The following is a 12,679-nucleotide window of genomic DNA, read 5'->3' as shown; positions in this document are numbered from 1 at the left end:
AAAACTTTGAAAGTTTGTTCCTCTCTAAAATAAAGCAGGGTCTAACTTTAAAAATAAATAAATAAATGTAAACAATTATTAGAAAAAATCTCTGAAAATAAAATTTAATTTTTTTAAATCACTGCTCCATACCCCAAATCTAAATGGCTTGATATACAGCACTGGTCTTTGTGATTCACAAAAAGCAGGTACCAATTCCTGAACAAGAACTGAAGTGACAGGAGAAACCCCCCATGCTGTTAGAGCCCTGAGTATGGGCCCTAATCCAATGATCTGTCTTCATTAATTCCTTTTCATTTCATCTCTGTGAAAGAGGGGAGGGAGAAGGTGAGAGAGGGTTACATGTGCCTATTCTGTTCTTTAGCATCCAGTTCACTGCCAGGAACAAGTATTCGTAAGAGTCTAAAAAACGTTAAAGTACAAATAACGAGGAAAACCTCCTAGTATATATATGTATTAGGTGGCACAAAGAGTTAAGTGCTCAGCTACTAACTGAAAGGTTGGCAGTTTAAATACACTCAGAGTTGCCTTGGAAGAAAGGCCTGGCAATCTACCTCCAAATAGTCACAGCTATTGAAAACCGTATGGAGGGCAGTCCTACTCTGAAAACTCACGGGGTCGTCATGAGTGAAAATCTACTCAATGGCAACTGGATTGGTAATCTATATATGGCATAAATGTTGGGAAAATTAGTTTCTGAACATATACACGGCATACAGAATACACTGCACATTAGTATTATGTGCCAAAACCCACTGTCATCAAGTCGATTCTAACTCACAGTGACCCCAAAGGACAGAGTAAAACTGCCCCATAGGGTTTTCACTGAAGCAGACTGCCACATCTGTCTCCTACAGAGAGGCTGGTGGGTTCGAACCACTGACCTTTCAGTTAGCAGCCAAGTTCTTTAACCACAGAGCCACTAGGGCTCACTGCTGTCATGTACAGTGATTACATAAGCAAATTCTGAAACAAACTGCCTGGGTTTAAATCCTAACTCAATTTATCAGCTGGGTGATCTGGGCACGTTACTTTACCTCTCACTGCCTCAGTTTCCCATTTCTAAAATGGGTCTTATTCAAAAGGTTGTTACGCAGGTTAAAGAAAACACACAAGGCACTTAGAAAAAGGCCTTACACACAGAATGAACACAATAATTGTTAGCTTTCATAATTATTAAGGGAATACAAACAAACAGCTAGGTTGAAGGAACTTCCATTGAGAAAGAGTTGAGTTCCAAAATTCATGTGTAAAGTCATTTACATCAACTGTTAAAGTTGTATGTTTAGATTCAAGTGATTACTGAGGTGTGTTACGATCTTGAACAGAGTTCTGGGGACTATACAGGCAGACTCTGCATGCCCTTCTCCTGCACATCCATTCCATCTCCCTTGGAGCCCAGACATCATGTTATCAATTAAACCCCTCCCACGCTGGTGGTGTACTGTTTAAGAGCTATGGCTGCTAACCAAAAGGTCATCAGTTCAAATCCACCAGGCGCTCCTTGGAAAGTCTATGGCACAGTTCTGCTCTGCCCTATTGGGCCGCTATGAGTTGGAATAGACTCAGTGGCAATGGGTTTTTAACGGGTATGAGGTAACTGTTCAGTGCTTAAAGACGTACCAAAAGCAACCACTAACACAAAAGTATAGTAAAAGGTTCTTATTTCAGAGTAGCAAAACCTTAGTTTCTAACACAGTGGTGAATTAGGGTGGACTGTGGATCAAGAGGAGCCCTGGTGGCACAGTGGTTAAGAGCTCAGCTGCTAACCAAAAGGTCAGCAGTTCGAATCCACCAACTAGTCCTTGGAAACTCTATGGAATAGTTCTATTCTATGCTATAGGGTCTCTATGAGTTCGAATCAACTAGGGTCTCTACGAGTTGGAATCAACTTGATGGTGACAAGTTTGGTTTGGTGGGTGTCATGGATTGAATTATGACCCTAAAAAATGTGTCTCAACTTGGTTAGGCCATGATTCCCACTATTGTGTAGTTGTCCTCCATTTTGTGATTGTAATTTTACTTTAAGAGGATTAGGGTGGGATTGATTGTAACACTACCCTCACTCAGGTCACCTTTCCCTGGGGTGTGGCCTGCACCACCTTTTATCTCTCCAGAGATAAAACGAAAGGGAAGCAAGCAGAGAGTTGGGGGCCTCAGACTATCAAGAAAGCAGCACCAGGAGCAGAGCATGTCCTCTGGACCCAAGGTCCCTGCACCTGAGAAGCTCCTTGACCATGGGAAGGCTAAGGACAAGGACCTTCTTCCAGAGCCAAAAGAGAGAGAAAGCTTTCCCCTAGAGCTGATGCCTTGAATGTGGACTATTAGCCTACTTCAATGTGAGGTATTACATTTCTCTTGGTTAAAGCCATCCACTCATGGTATTTCTGTTACGGCAGCACTAGATGATGAAGACAGTGGGTCAAGGTGGAAGGGGTGGATGAAGGACAAAAAAAGAAAAATGGACAACAGGAGAAATATAAGAATTCAGAGAACTGTGAAAATTTAATTCCTGAATATACTTTCTTTCTCCTCCCTATAACTGGAAGGACTTTTCTCATATACAGCGTATATAAGTAAATCCTGGCAATATTTAAAACACTTAGATTTTTGTAAAACTCATTCTCTGAAAATTCATGGTGGCCCCATTAATTTATGGCTTAAAAACAACTCAGAACTAAAAAGAAGCATAAATAAATAAATAAAGGCACTGCTGTCATTTGCGGGTGATGTTCTTTTCCTGCTATCCACAACCCACACACTCGGGTTAATTTTCCAGGGTCAGTGTTCATAGACCATCCTCTTTCTCTTACCACCACCCCACCACCCTTAATTATTTAGAAAAGGCAGGGCCAGTCAGTGCTCCAAACATCAAGTTTTCTCTCCAAAATGCCAACTGGCACTTGGGGAGCAGGCTACATTCTCAGCTATCAGCACTTGCACTAGCCCCTGCAGATAAGGAATGTGTCTCCACTGAACTGTTCATTGTAATTAAAAAAAAAAAAAAAAAAGTAAAAAACTGTTTCTTAAAAAAAAAAAAAAAAACCAGGCATTTCCCTATTACCCACCCACCCCACTCTCCCACACCCAGTGCTCTCCCACCACACACACACTCAAATATTTCCTACCAAGGGTGTGTCCCAAGCACGGGGTCTGGCTCCACTCTTCTTTTACACCCCTTGGAGGCCTCTGGAGAAACCATACCTTTGGTTGGCAATTCCCTGAACCCTGCCTATTCAAGCTGGCACTTATTCAAAAAGGCAGGTGAGTCTTCAAGTCAGGTTTTTATAAGGAGTTTAAGAGGTGCCAGGTGATATGCCTACTCACCCTCAAATTTCTCAAAGGTAATAATTTCTTGAGATGTTTACAATGTCTCAACTATGGGTTAATTAAATCCCTTAGGATGGTGGGCATAGGAAAATCCTCCATCTCAATGCCCCCCATTTCGAAAAAAAAAGAGAGGAATCTCCAAAATTACAAATTTCAATTTCTACATACTTGATTGAACTAAGGAGTAAGTTCCTCACATGTGTTATTCTTGGTCTGAGTCCTGGTGGTGCAGTGGGTAAGAGCTAAGCTGCTAACCAAAAGGTCTGCTGTTTGAATTCACCAGCTGCTCCTTAGAAACCCTATGGGGTAGTTCTACTCAGTCCTATAGGGTTGATAAGAGTTAGAATTCACTGGATGACAATTGGTTTGTTTGCTTTTCAATCTTTGGCTGAAAGGTGGACTTTGTTATCAATTTATTAAATCAACTGGTAATTTGCTGGATATTTCTCATACAGGAACTTATGATGTCTTCAAATCCAGCTAATCAGGTTTAGGGAGAGAGAAACTTCTCTACCTTAGCTTCCCTGCCACTCCCACACCTTTTTCATTGATTTCCATGCCCTGTTTAAGTAACATCACTCATCACTTCTCACTGTCTAGGTTATCTGAGCCAATTCATGGCAGTCAATTCCACCTGAGCCCTAGGATACCCTCATTTACATACTCTGCCCTGTTCCTTCACCAATGGCTGACCTCACATCTCCACTGGAATGTCTACTAGGCATCTCAAACTTAATGTGGTTCAAATAAAATTCTTCGTCCAAGTGTCTTATCTACCTCCCAGTCTTCCTTATCTCAGCAAATGTTCTCACTATCCTCTGGGTTGTTCAGGACAAAAACCTAGAAATCATCCTTCATTTCTCTCCTTTATTCAAATCTTGCATCCAATCCATTGACATATTCTGGACTCTTGGCACTACCTTAACATAAATCCTGACTCTATCCACTTCTCACTACCTCCACCTTACATCCACCATCATCTCTTGGTTAAAACTGGACTCCATGCACCGATCTTCCCTCTTACAATCTACATAACAGCATCATTTCAGTGGCTTCTCATAGCAATTAGGAAAAATTCCCAAATCCTTCCCATGGTCTTTCATGATGCGGGGCTTGCTCACCATACTAACCTCATTTCCTAACAGTCTTCCCTCGGTTCACTCCACACTAGCCATGACTTATTTCCTGAGCTTCCTCAAATGTGCCAAAACACTTGGTTATTTAAGGGCCTCAGAAACAACTCTTTCCTTTATTGGCAATATCCCTCCCTTCAGAACTTCATACAGCTATTCTCTCCTTTGATATAGGTCAGTTATCTCCTCAAATATCCTGCTCCCATAAGCCTTTACTATTAATCTAAAACAGCTCACCCCACTCATTCCCTCACACGCAACTCTGTCTTATTTTCAAAATATTTAGCTCTCCTTGACATTTTTTGTTAATTATTACCTGTATTTTTTCTGGTTGAGAATATATGCAGCAAAACATACACCAACTCAACAGTTTCTACCTGTACAATTTAATAACACTGGCTACATTCTTGAAGTTGTGCAACCATTCTTACCCTCCTTTTCTGAGTTGTTCCTCTGTCATTAACATAAACCCACTGCTCCTTAAGGTTCCTATCTAATCTTTTCAGTAGCTGTTGTCAATCTGATGCCATGTAGACAGTTCTTAAAAGAGCATATGCTCAAGGTAGACCATTTTTATTGGTTAAGTAAGCTAATGTTCTGGAGCCCTCATGGCACAGTGGTTAAGTGATACGGTAGCCAAGCAAAAGAAGAGCAGTTTGAATCCACCACCTGCACCTTTGAAACTCTATGGGGCAGTGCTATTCTGTCTTACAGAGTCTCTGAGTTGGAATCAACAGCAACAGTTTGTTTTTTTCTTTTTCATACTTCGGTTTTAAGATGATTCAAGGGAATGCTTTTGGTGTAATGTTTAAAGATTATCTCACGGCAATAGTTTCAGGAGTTCATTCACCCTCAGTGGCTCCAAAAAGTCTAGGGTTCATTTGAAATTCTGTTCTGCATTTTCCCCCTTTTGATCAGGGCTTTTCTATGGACTCTTTGATCAAAATGTTCAGCGACAGCAGCTGGGAACCTTCTGGTTCTTCTGGTCTCATGGCATGCTAGATGTTCTTTTAAAAAACATGAGTGGATGCTGAAGGTTATCAAATACTTATTTTATTACACCTACTAATATAATCACATTTATTTTTCCTGTACATATGGCAAATTATACTGATTCATTTTTGAATGTTAAACTAACCTTGAATTCTTGGGATAGACCCAACTTGGTCATAATATATTCTTCTTTAGAGTATTGCTGGATTTGTTTTGCCTATTTATTTTTATATTTTGCATCTATGTTCATCAGTGACATTGGCCTGTAATTTTCCCATCTTCTGCTGCTCTTGTCAGGTTTTGGTATCAATATTCATTCTACAAGCTTTATAAAATGAGTTTGGGTATATATTTCCTTTTATATTGAAGAATTTGTGAAATATTTCTTGAATATTTGGCAGAATTTGCAGGAAAAGCCATCTGATATGAAGTTTTCTTTTTGAGAATAGTTTGAGCTCTAATTCAATTGTATTAACAGTTGTGGAATTACTTTTGCTTCCTGTTTCTTCCTGAATCGTTGTTATTAACTTACATGGTATGATACGTTTGCCTACTTTACCTAAATTTGCAAATTTATTGGCTAATACGGTTCATAACATTCTCACATTATCTTTATGTTCTGCAAGATCTGTAGTCATTTTCTTTCTAATTCCTGATATTCGTTTTTTATATCTTCATTCTTTTTCACTTGATCAATCTTGCCTAAAGTTTGTCAATTTTACTAGCATTTTCTAAGAATCAACTTTAGTCTTTGTTGATCATCTGTTGCATGTATTCAATCATTAATAGAAACAAAAATTCCTATGAATGTTTGTTTCTGGTTTTTTCCCAACATTTTGAATGGATGTTTAACTCACTTATTTTTCAAGATTTGTTCTTTCCAATTATATTTTTAAGGCTATAAGTTTCCTATATTATATTGTCTGTACTGCACAAATTTTTGTATGCACTATCTCCATAATTGTTTACTTCAAAATGTATTCTAATTTTCATTATGATGTCTTTTTTGACTCATAGTATTTTAAAATATCCAAGCACATGGAGATTTTGTATTTTCATTTTCTAAGATGGTTTTTTTTTTTTTTTTAATTATGGTGTACTTACATAAAAAAAAAAATGGAGATTTTGTATTTTCATTTTCTAAGATGGTTTTTTTTTTTTAATTATGGTGTACTTACATAGTATCCTCTATATTATTACAGACTCTTGAAATTTGTTGAGACTTGCTTTATAACACAGTATACAGTTAATTTTTATACACACTATGTTATGTATGTGCATGAGATGAATGTATATTCTTTCATGGTTAGATAATACACACAAATACACATATAGCAATTTGGTATTTTTTTACATGTTAAATCTTCTGTATCCTTGATAATTTATGGACTTCTATGTTTCTGAGGGGTGTGTTAAAAATCTATTATGATGCATGATGTCAAAAGGAGCCCCAGTAGTGCAGTGGTTAAGCACTCAGCTGTTAAACGGTTTGATTTGATCCACCAACTACTCCACAGGAGAAAGATATGACCGTTCCCTTCCATAAAGATTACAGCCTTAGAAACCCTTTGGAGAAGTTCTACTCCATCCTATATTCACTATGAGTCAGAATTGACTCAACAGCACACAAGAAAAAATGTATGATGTGATGGAAACTCAGAAGTACGAAGCTAAAAAGAATTGGTCCTACCTCCAGGGTCAAAGGATGAAGGACAGAGAAAACAGCAGAGACATCCAAAAGCTTGGAAAAAGGGCTGAGAGGACAATGGTTGGTGGTTTAAGGGCTTTGAAGGGCTACCATATATACTGAGGAATCTGAAGTGCAATGTTCTTGCCTAAGGATGAAGACATGCTCATAAAGATCCTGACAAAGCTTTAGGCTTGCATCTCTGGCTGATCTTTGGGCTCCATGGGGGCAGGAAGTGAAGGCTAGGGCAGAGTTTTAGGCACTCTTGCTTAGCATTGAAAGAACGTGCCAGTTCAGAGCCAATCTGCAAAGACTGGGATAATGTTACTTTTTCTTTTTGGCTACAAGCATTTAAAGAAAGCACTGTCAGGTCATGAACTGACTGCTGAGATAACAGAACAGAACTTCAGTGTCCACACATGAGAAGACATACAATCTTTGCAGAAATAGTTTGGAAACATCACTAAGCAAATGGATGACTGGCCCTCAACAATTAAAAAAAAAAAAAAAAAGCAAACCCTAATGACAGGAGGGAATCTTATTTCCAGAGTCACATTATAATATCTAAGATATCCAGTTTGCAACACACTATTCTAAGTCATAAAAAGAAAAAAGAAAAGGATGGTTCATTTGTTAAGAAGAAAGAAAGAAGAGAAATGAACAGAAAGCATCCCTAAGGAAACACAGATATTGGGATTACTAGACAAAGATTTTAAACCAACTGTCTTAAATTTCCTCAAAGAGCTAAACAAACCATAGACACACACACAAAAAAAGGAAACCAAGAGAAGAATGTATGAACAAGTAGAAAACATTAATAAAGAAATATTATACAAAAGAACCAAATAGAAATTATAGAGCTGAAAAGTTGAATAGCTGAAATAAAAATTTCATTAGAGGAGCTCAACAGCAGATTTGAGCAAGAAAGCAGGAAAATGTAAGCTTGAAAAAGCACAACTGAAATTGTTCTAACTGAGGAGCACAAAGGAAAAAGAATGAAGAAAATGAATAGAGCCTAAGGGACCTGCGGGACAACATCAAGCATACCAATATACTCATTAAGGGAGTCCCAGAAAGGAAAGAAAGATGAAAGGACAGAAAGAATATTTAAAAACGTAATGACTGGAAGTTTCCCAAATGTCATCTAGATATCCAAGAAGCTCAATAAACTCAAAGGACAGTAAATACATAGATATCCACAGACAGACATAATCAAAATGTCAAAAGACGAAGACAGAAACTTGAAAGCAGCAACAGATAAGTGACCCCTAATGTACAAGAGAGTCTCAACAAGTTTAACTGTTGATTTTTCATCAGAAACCATTGAGACAAGAAAATAGTCGGATGATGTATTTAAGGTACTGGAAAAAAAATACAGAAACAAAACTATGAACCAAGATGTCAATATCTAGCAAAACTATCTTTCAAAAATGAAGGTGAAATTAAGACATGCCCAGATACACAAAACCTGAGGGAGTATGTTAGCAGCAGAACTGCCTTATGAGAAATGCTACAGGGAATCATCCTGGCTGGCACGGAAGGACACTAGACAGTAACTTGAAGCCATAAAAAGAAACGAAGACTCCGTAAAGGTAACTACTTAGATAAAACAAAGTCAGTAATATTTTTATATCACGACTCTTTTTTTCATATATGATTTAAAGCACAAATGCATAAAAATACTTACACATCTCTCTTAATGGACACACAATGTATAAAGATGCAATTTTTGTAACAGCAACGTAAGTAGGGGAGGTAACTGAGCTGAATAAAAGCAGAATGTTGTATACTGTTGAAGCTAAATTTGTATTCATTAAAAGAAGATTGTTATAAACATAAGATATTAATTGTAATCCTCATGGTCACCACTAAGAAGTTAAAAAATATAAGGAAAGGAAATAAGGAGAGGATCAAAATTGTACACTTGAAAAAAATCAGTCAAACACAAAAGTGGACGGTAGTGAAGAAAATGAGAAACAAAATACATATATGACCTACTACAAAGTAGAAGACATAAGTCCTTCCTTATCATTAATTGCTTTAAATTTAAATAGATTAAATTCACAATTGGGATCATTAAAGTTGTGTGTCAACTTTGTTGGACCATGATTCTCAGTGCTTTGGCAGTTATGATGTAGTTTAGCAGTCGAATAACGATGCAATCATTTCCATGATGAGATGTGATATAATGTGATTACCTCCATGATGGGATCTGCTGTGAGTAGCCAATCAGATCTAAGGGAGTTTCCTCGGAGGTGTGGACTGCATCCAATATAGGTGGACTTTCTGGCAAGGCTCTTGAGCTTTTGCTCACTCTGAATCCTGCAGCTGGCTCCTCTTCATCTGATCTCAAGTTTTTGGGACTTGAACTCTCAGCTTACCTTCCAATTTGGGGATTCACCAGCCTCCGCAGTCTGTGAGCCGCAGCCTGCCAGCTTACCTGCCGATCTTGAGATCTGTCAGCCTTTGCAGCCTGTGAGCCACAGACCTGTTGTATGACCTGCAGATCTTCAGTTCTGCAGTCCCTGCATCTATGTGAGTCAGGAGAAGCCACAAGCCTGACCCATGGACTTGAGACTTACCAGCCTCTACAGCCTCGTGAGCCATTTTCTTGATATAAAGCTATTTATATATAAATATATATATATACACCTCACTGGTTTTGTTTCTCTAGAGAACCCAGCCTAAGATACCAATTAAAAGACAAACATTGGCAGAATGCATAAAAAAATCATTCGATTGCTATTAAGCTGATGTGACTCATGGTGACCCCTCCCCTCATGTGTGTCAGAGTAGTACTGACACACAAGTGTGTCAGTTCAATGGCTAATTTTTCAAAAGTAGATCACCAAGCCTTTCTTCCAAAGTGCCTCTGGGTGGACTCAAACCTCCAACATTTTGGTTAGCAGCTGAATGCATTAACCGTTTGTACCTCCCAAGGACTACAACATGTATCTATGTTTATTTCTGTATTACTTCTCTTTATACTATATACATACATACACACATACACACACATACATACACACACACATAGACATCCATGAGTGGTTCATACAGATGCTTTGGACTTCAACTAGCAGGGCTCTATTAATTATTGATAGAAAAGTACTGATACCAGTTATAAATGCGTATTTGTCCATTTCCCCTTTCAGATTTATTAGTTTTTGTATTTTGGAGCCCTGTTGTTAGACACGTACACATTTAGGAGTGTTGTATCTTTTTGGAGAATTGAACCTTTATTATGTTATGTCCCTACTTATTCCCAATAATACTCCTTTTTCTGAAGTATAATTTGTCTGATATTAATACAGCCACTGCAGTAGAACTGGATAATTTTCAACCATTTCAATAGGTAGCATAAGATCAAGAACTGATGGTATAAAAGGAAGGAATCGAAGCTGCATTGAAGGCATTGGTGAAAAAACTACCCTCTCTCCACCATCTTCACTAACTCTGACACCAACTGTCCCTCACACAGCACTCCCTACTTCTCTGCCGGGTTCAATAACTCATTGCAATGGCCACACAGAACTCATAGTCCATATTCACGATTATGGGGTTTATTAGGGAAGTAACAGTTATAGCTCAGGCTCAACGACACTCAGAATACAGTTTTTCTATCAGGACAGCCTCTTCCCTCCTGTGCTCATAGGCGTGCCTCTGCCTGGCCTTGGGCCGGCCTCTCTCCAAAGGCACTCAGCTTTCCTTCTCCCTGGGCCATCATCCCCTATAGCCAGGTCCCTGTTGCTCGGTCTCTCCTGCCATGGCATCTTACCATCTTCAGGGTTACAGCTTCCTCTCTCTATCTCAGTCTCCTGCTTCTAGGAGCTTCTCAGTGCAGGGATCTCAGGTCCATAATATATGCTCGGCTCTTGGCTGTTCTTCCTTGATGGGAGTTGAATCCTCCTCTTTGCTCTGGAACTGGTTCTCTTTGAAGGCAAAATAAACAATCCCCTTGGTGAGCCACAATTACCCTATCACACAGTCCTGCCCAAGCACCAGGGTGGATGTTATAAGATCATGGCTAGAAAGGCCACACAAAGTAAACAATCACATCACAGTACCTTGGACTCATTTTTCAAGTGAAGTACCAAAAATCCCATACAAACAGATTGGTAAAGAATATAATCAACAGCAAGAACATTTTCATACTTATGTTTTCTGTATTTGGAAGAAATCTATAGCACTATTCTTATTTTGCCAATTCAAAGGGATCACAGACATTAGTGGTAGATGTTGCAGTACCAGAAAACTCTCTGGTAAAACAGTCTGTGAGCAGTCTTACAAACATGGATATTCCACCAGAGTCAAAAGAATGACGTTACATATCATCAAAGAGAACATTTCAAGATCTAGCCTGAAGTACAATGTTGTCACTGATAGGCTAAAATCCATACACTTACAAGGAAGACTAGTTTATATGACTATTCAAATTTATGCACCAACCACTAATGCCAAAGATAAAGAAATTGAAGATTTTAAACAACTTCTGCAGCCTGAAATTGATCAAAGATGCAATCAAGATGCATTGATAATTACTGGTCATTAGAATGTTAAAGTTGGAAACACAGAAGGAAAAGTAGTTGGAAAATACAGCATCGCTGAAATAAATGACGCCAGAAATCTCATGAAAGAATTTTGCAAGACCAGTGACTCATCCACTGCAAATATTTTTTTTCACCAACATAAACGGCAGCTATACACGTGGACTTTACCAGATGGAATACACAGGAATCAAACTGACTACATCTGTGGAAAGAGAAGATGGGAAAACTCATATCATCAGTCAGAACAAGGCCAGGGATCGATTGTGAAACAGACTGTCAATTGCTCATATGGGAGTTCAAGTTGAAACGGAAGAAAATTAGAATAAGTCAAAAGGGGCCAAAATATGACCTTGAGTATATCTCACCTGTATTTACAGACCACCTCAAGAACACATTTTACGTGTTGAACACTAACGACTGAAGACCAGACGAGTTGTGGAATGACATCAAGGACATCACACATGAGGAAAGCAAGAGATCCTTTAAAAGACAGGAAAGAAAGAAAAGACCAAAACGGATGTCGGAAGAGACTCTGAACGTTGCTCTTGAATGTTGAGTAGCTAAAGTGAAAGGAAGAAATGATGAAGTTTTGAGTATTGAGACGCCACCAGTGATCCCTCTTACAAAAAAGACCAGAAAAAACAAGTGAAGCGATTATATTTATGACAAGCTAGGAGCCCTGAACATCAAAGGTAAAGTTAGAAAATGGACTCAGCGGCAGGGGGAGGGAGAGACTATTCAGAAGTGGAGAGGAGTTACTGGACCTGAACAGCCAGGAACCCTCAGGCACCGTTCCCTGGAGCGACTGCAGCGGGGCTGGCAGTAGTGTTCCAGAGGCGTTTAGCTCAGGGAAGAACAGCAAGTTGCACAGACTACTCACACCTCCAGAACAAGAGAAGAACGGCACTCTCAGCAAAAGCTAATTACTTGTGTTTATTTTACCACGCCCCCAGCCCCCAAGCCGGCTTCAGTGGCTGTCAACTTCC

At 38.9% G+C, this 12,679-nt stretch overlaps 1 long non-coding RNA gene across 3 annotated transcripts in view; it reads right to left on the bottom strand.

Moving 5' to 3' along the window:
• Positions 1-11,707, bottom strand: part of LOC135229559 (uncharacterized) — an 847,392-nt gene extending 835,685 nt beyond the window's left edge. For all 3 annotated transcript variants that reach the window (XR_010320246.1, XR_010320245.1, XR_010320248.1), the window contains exon 1: positions 10,922-11,707. This is a non-coding gene — a long non-coding RNA (uncharacterized LOC135229559). The remainder of the gene's footprint in view (positions 1-10,921) is intronic.
• Positions 11,708-12,679: the final 972 nt, after the last annotated feature.

This window comes from Loxodonta africana, unplaced genomic scaffold (genome assembly GCF_030014295.1).
Source record: "Loxodonta africana isolate mLoxAfr1 unplaced genomic scaffold, mLoxAfr1.hap2 scaffold_39, whole genome shotgun sequence".
In the NCBI taxonomy this organism is placed as follows: Eukaryota; Metazoa; Chordata; class Mammalia; order Proboscidea; family Elephantidae; genus Loxodonta; species Loxodonta africana.
This window is presented reverse-complemented; position numbering and strand designations above follow the sequence as displayed.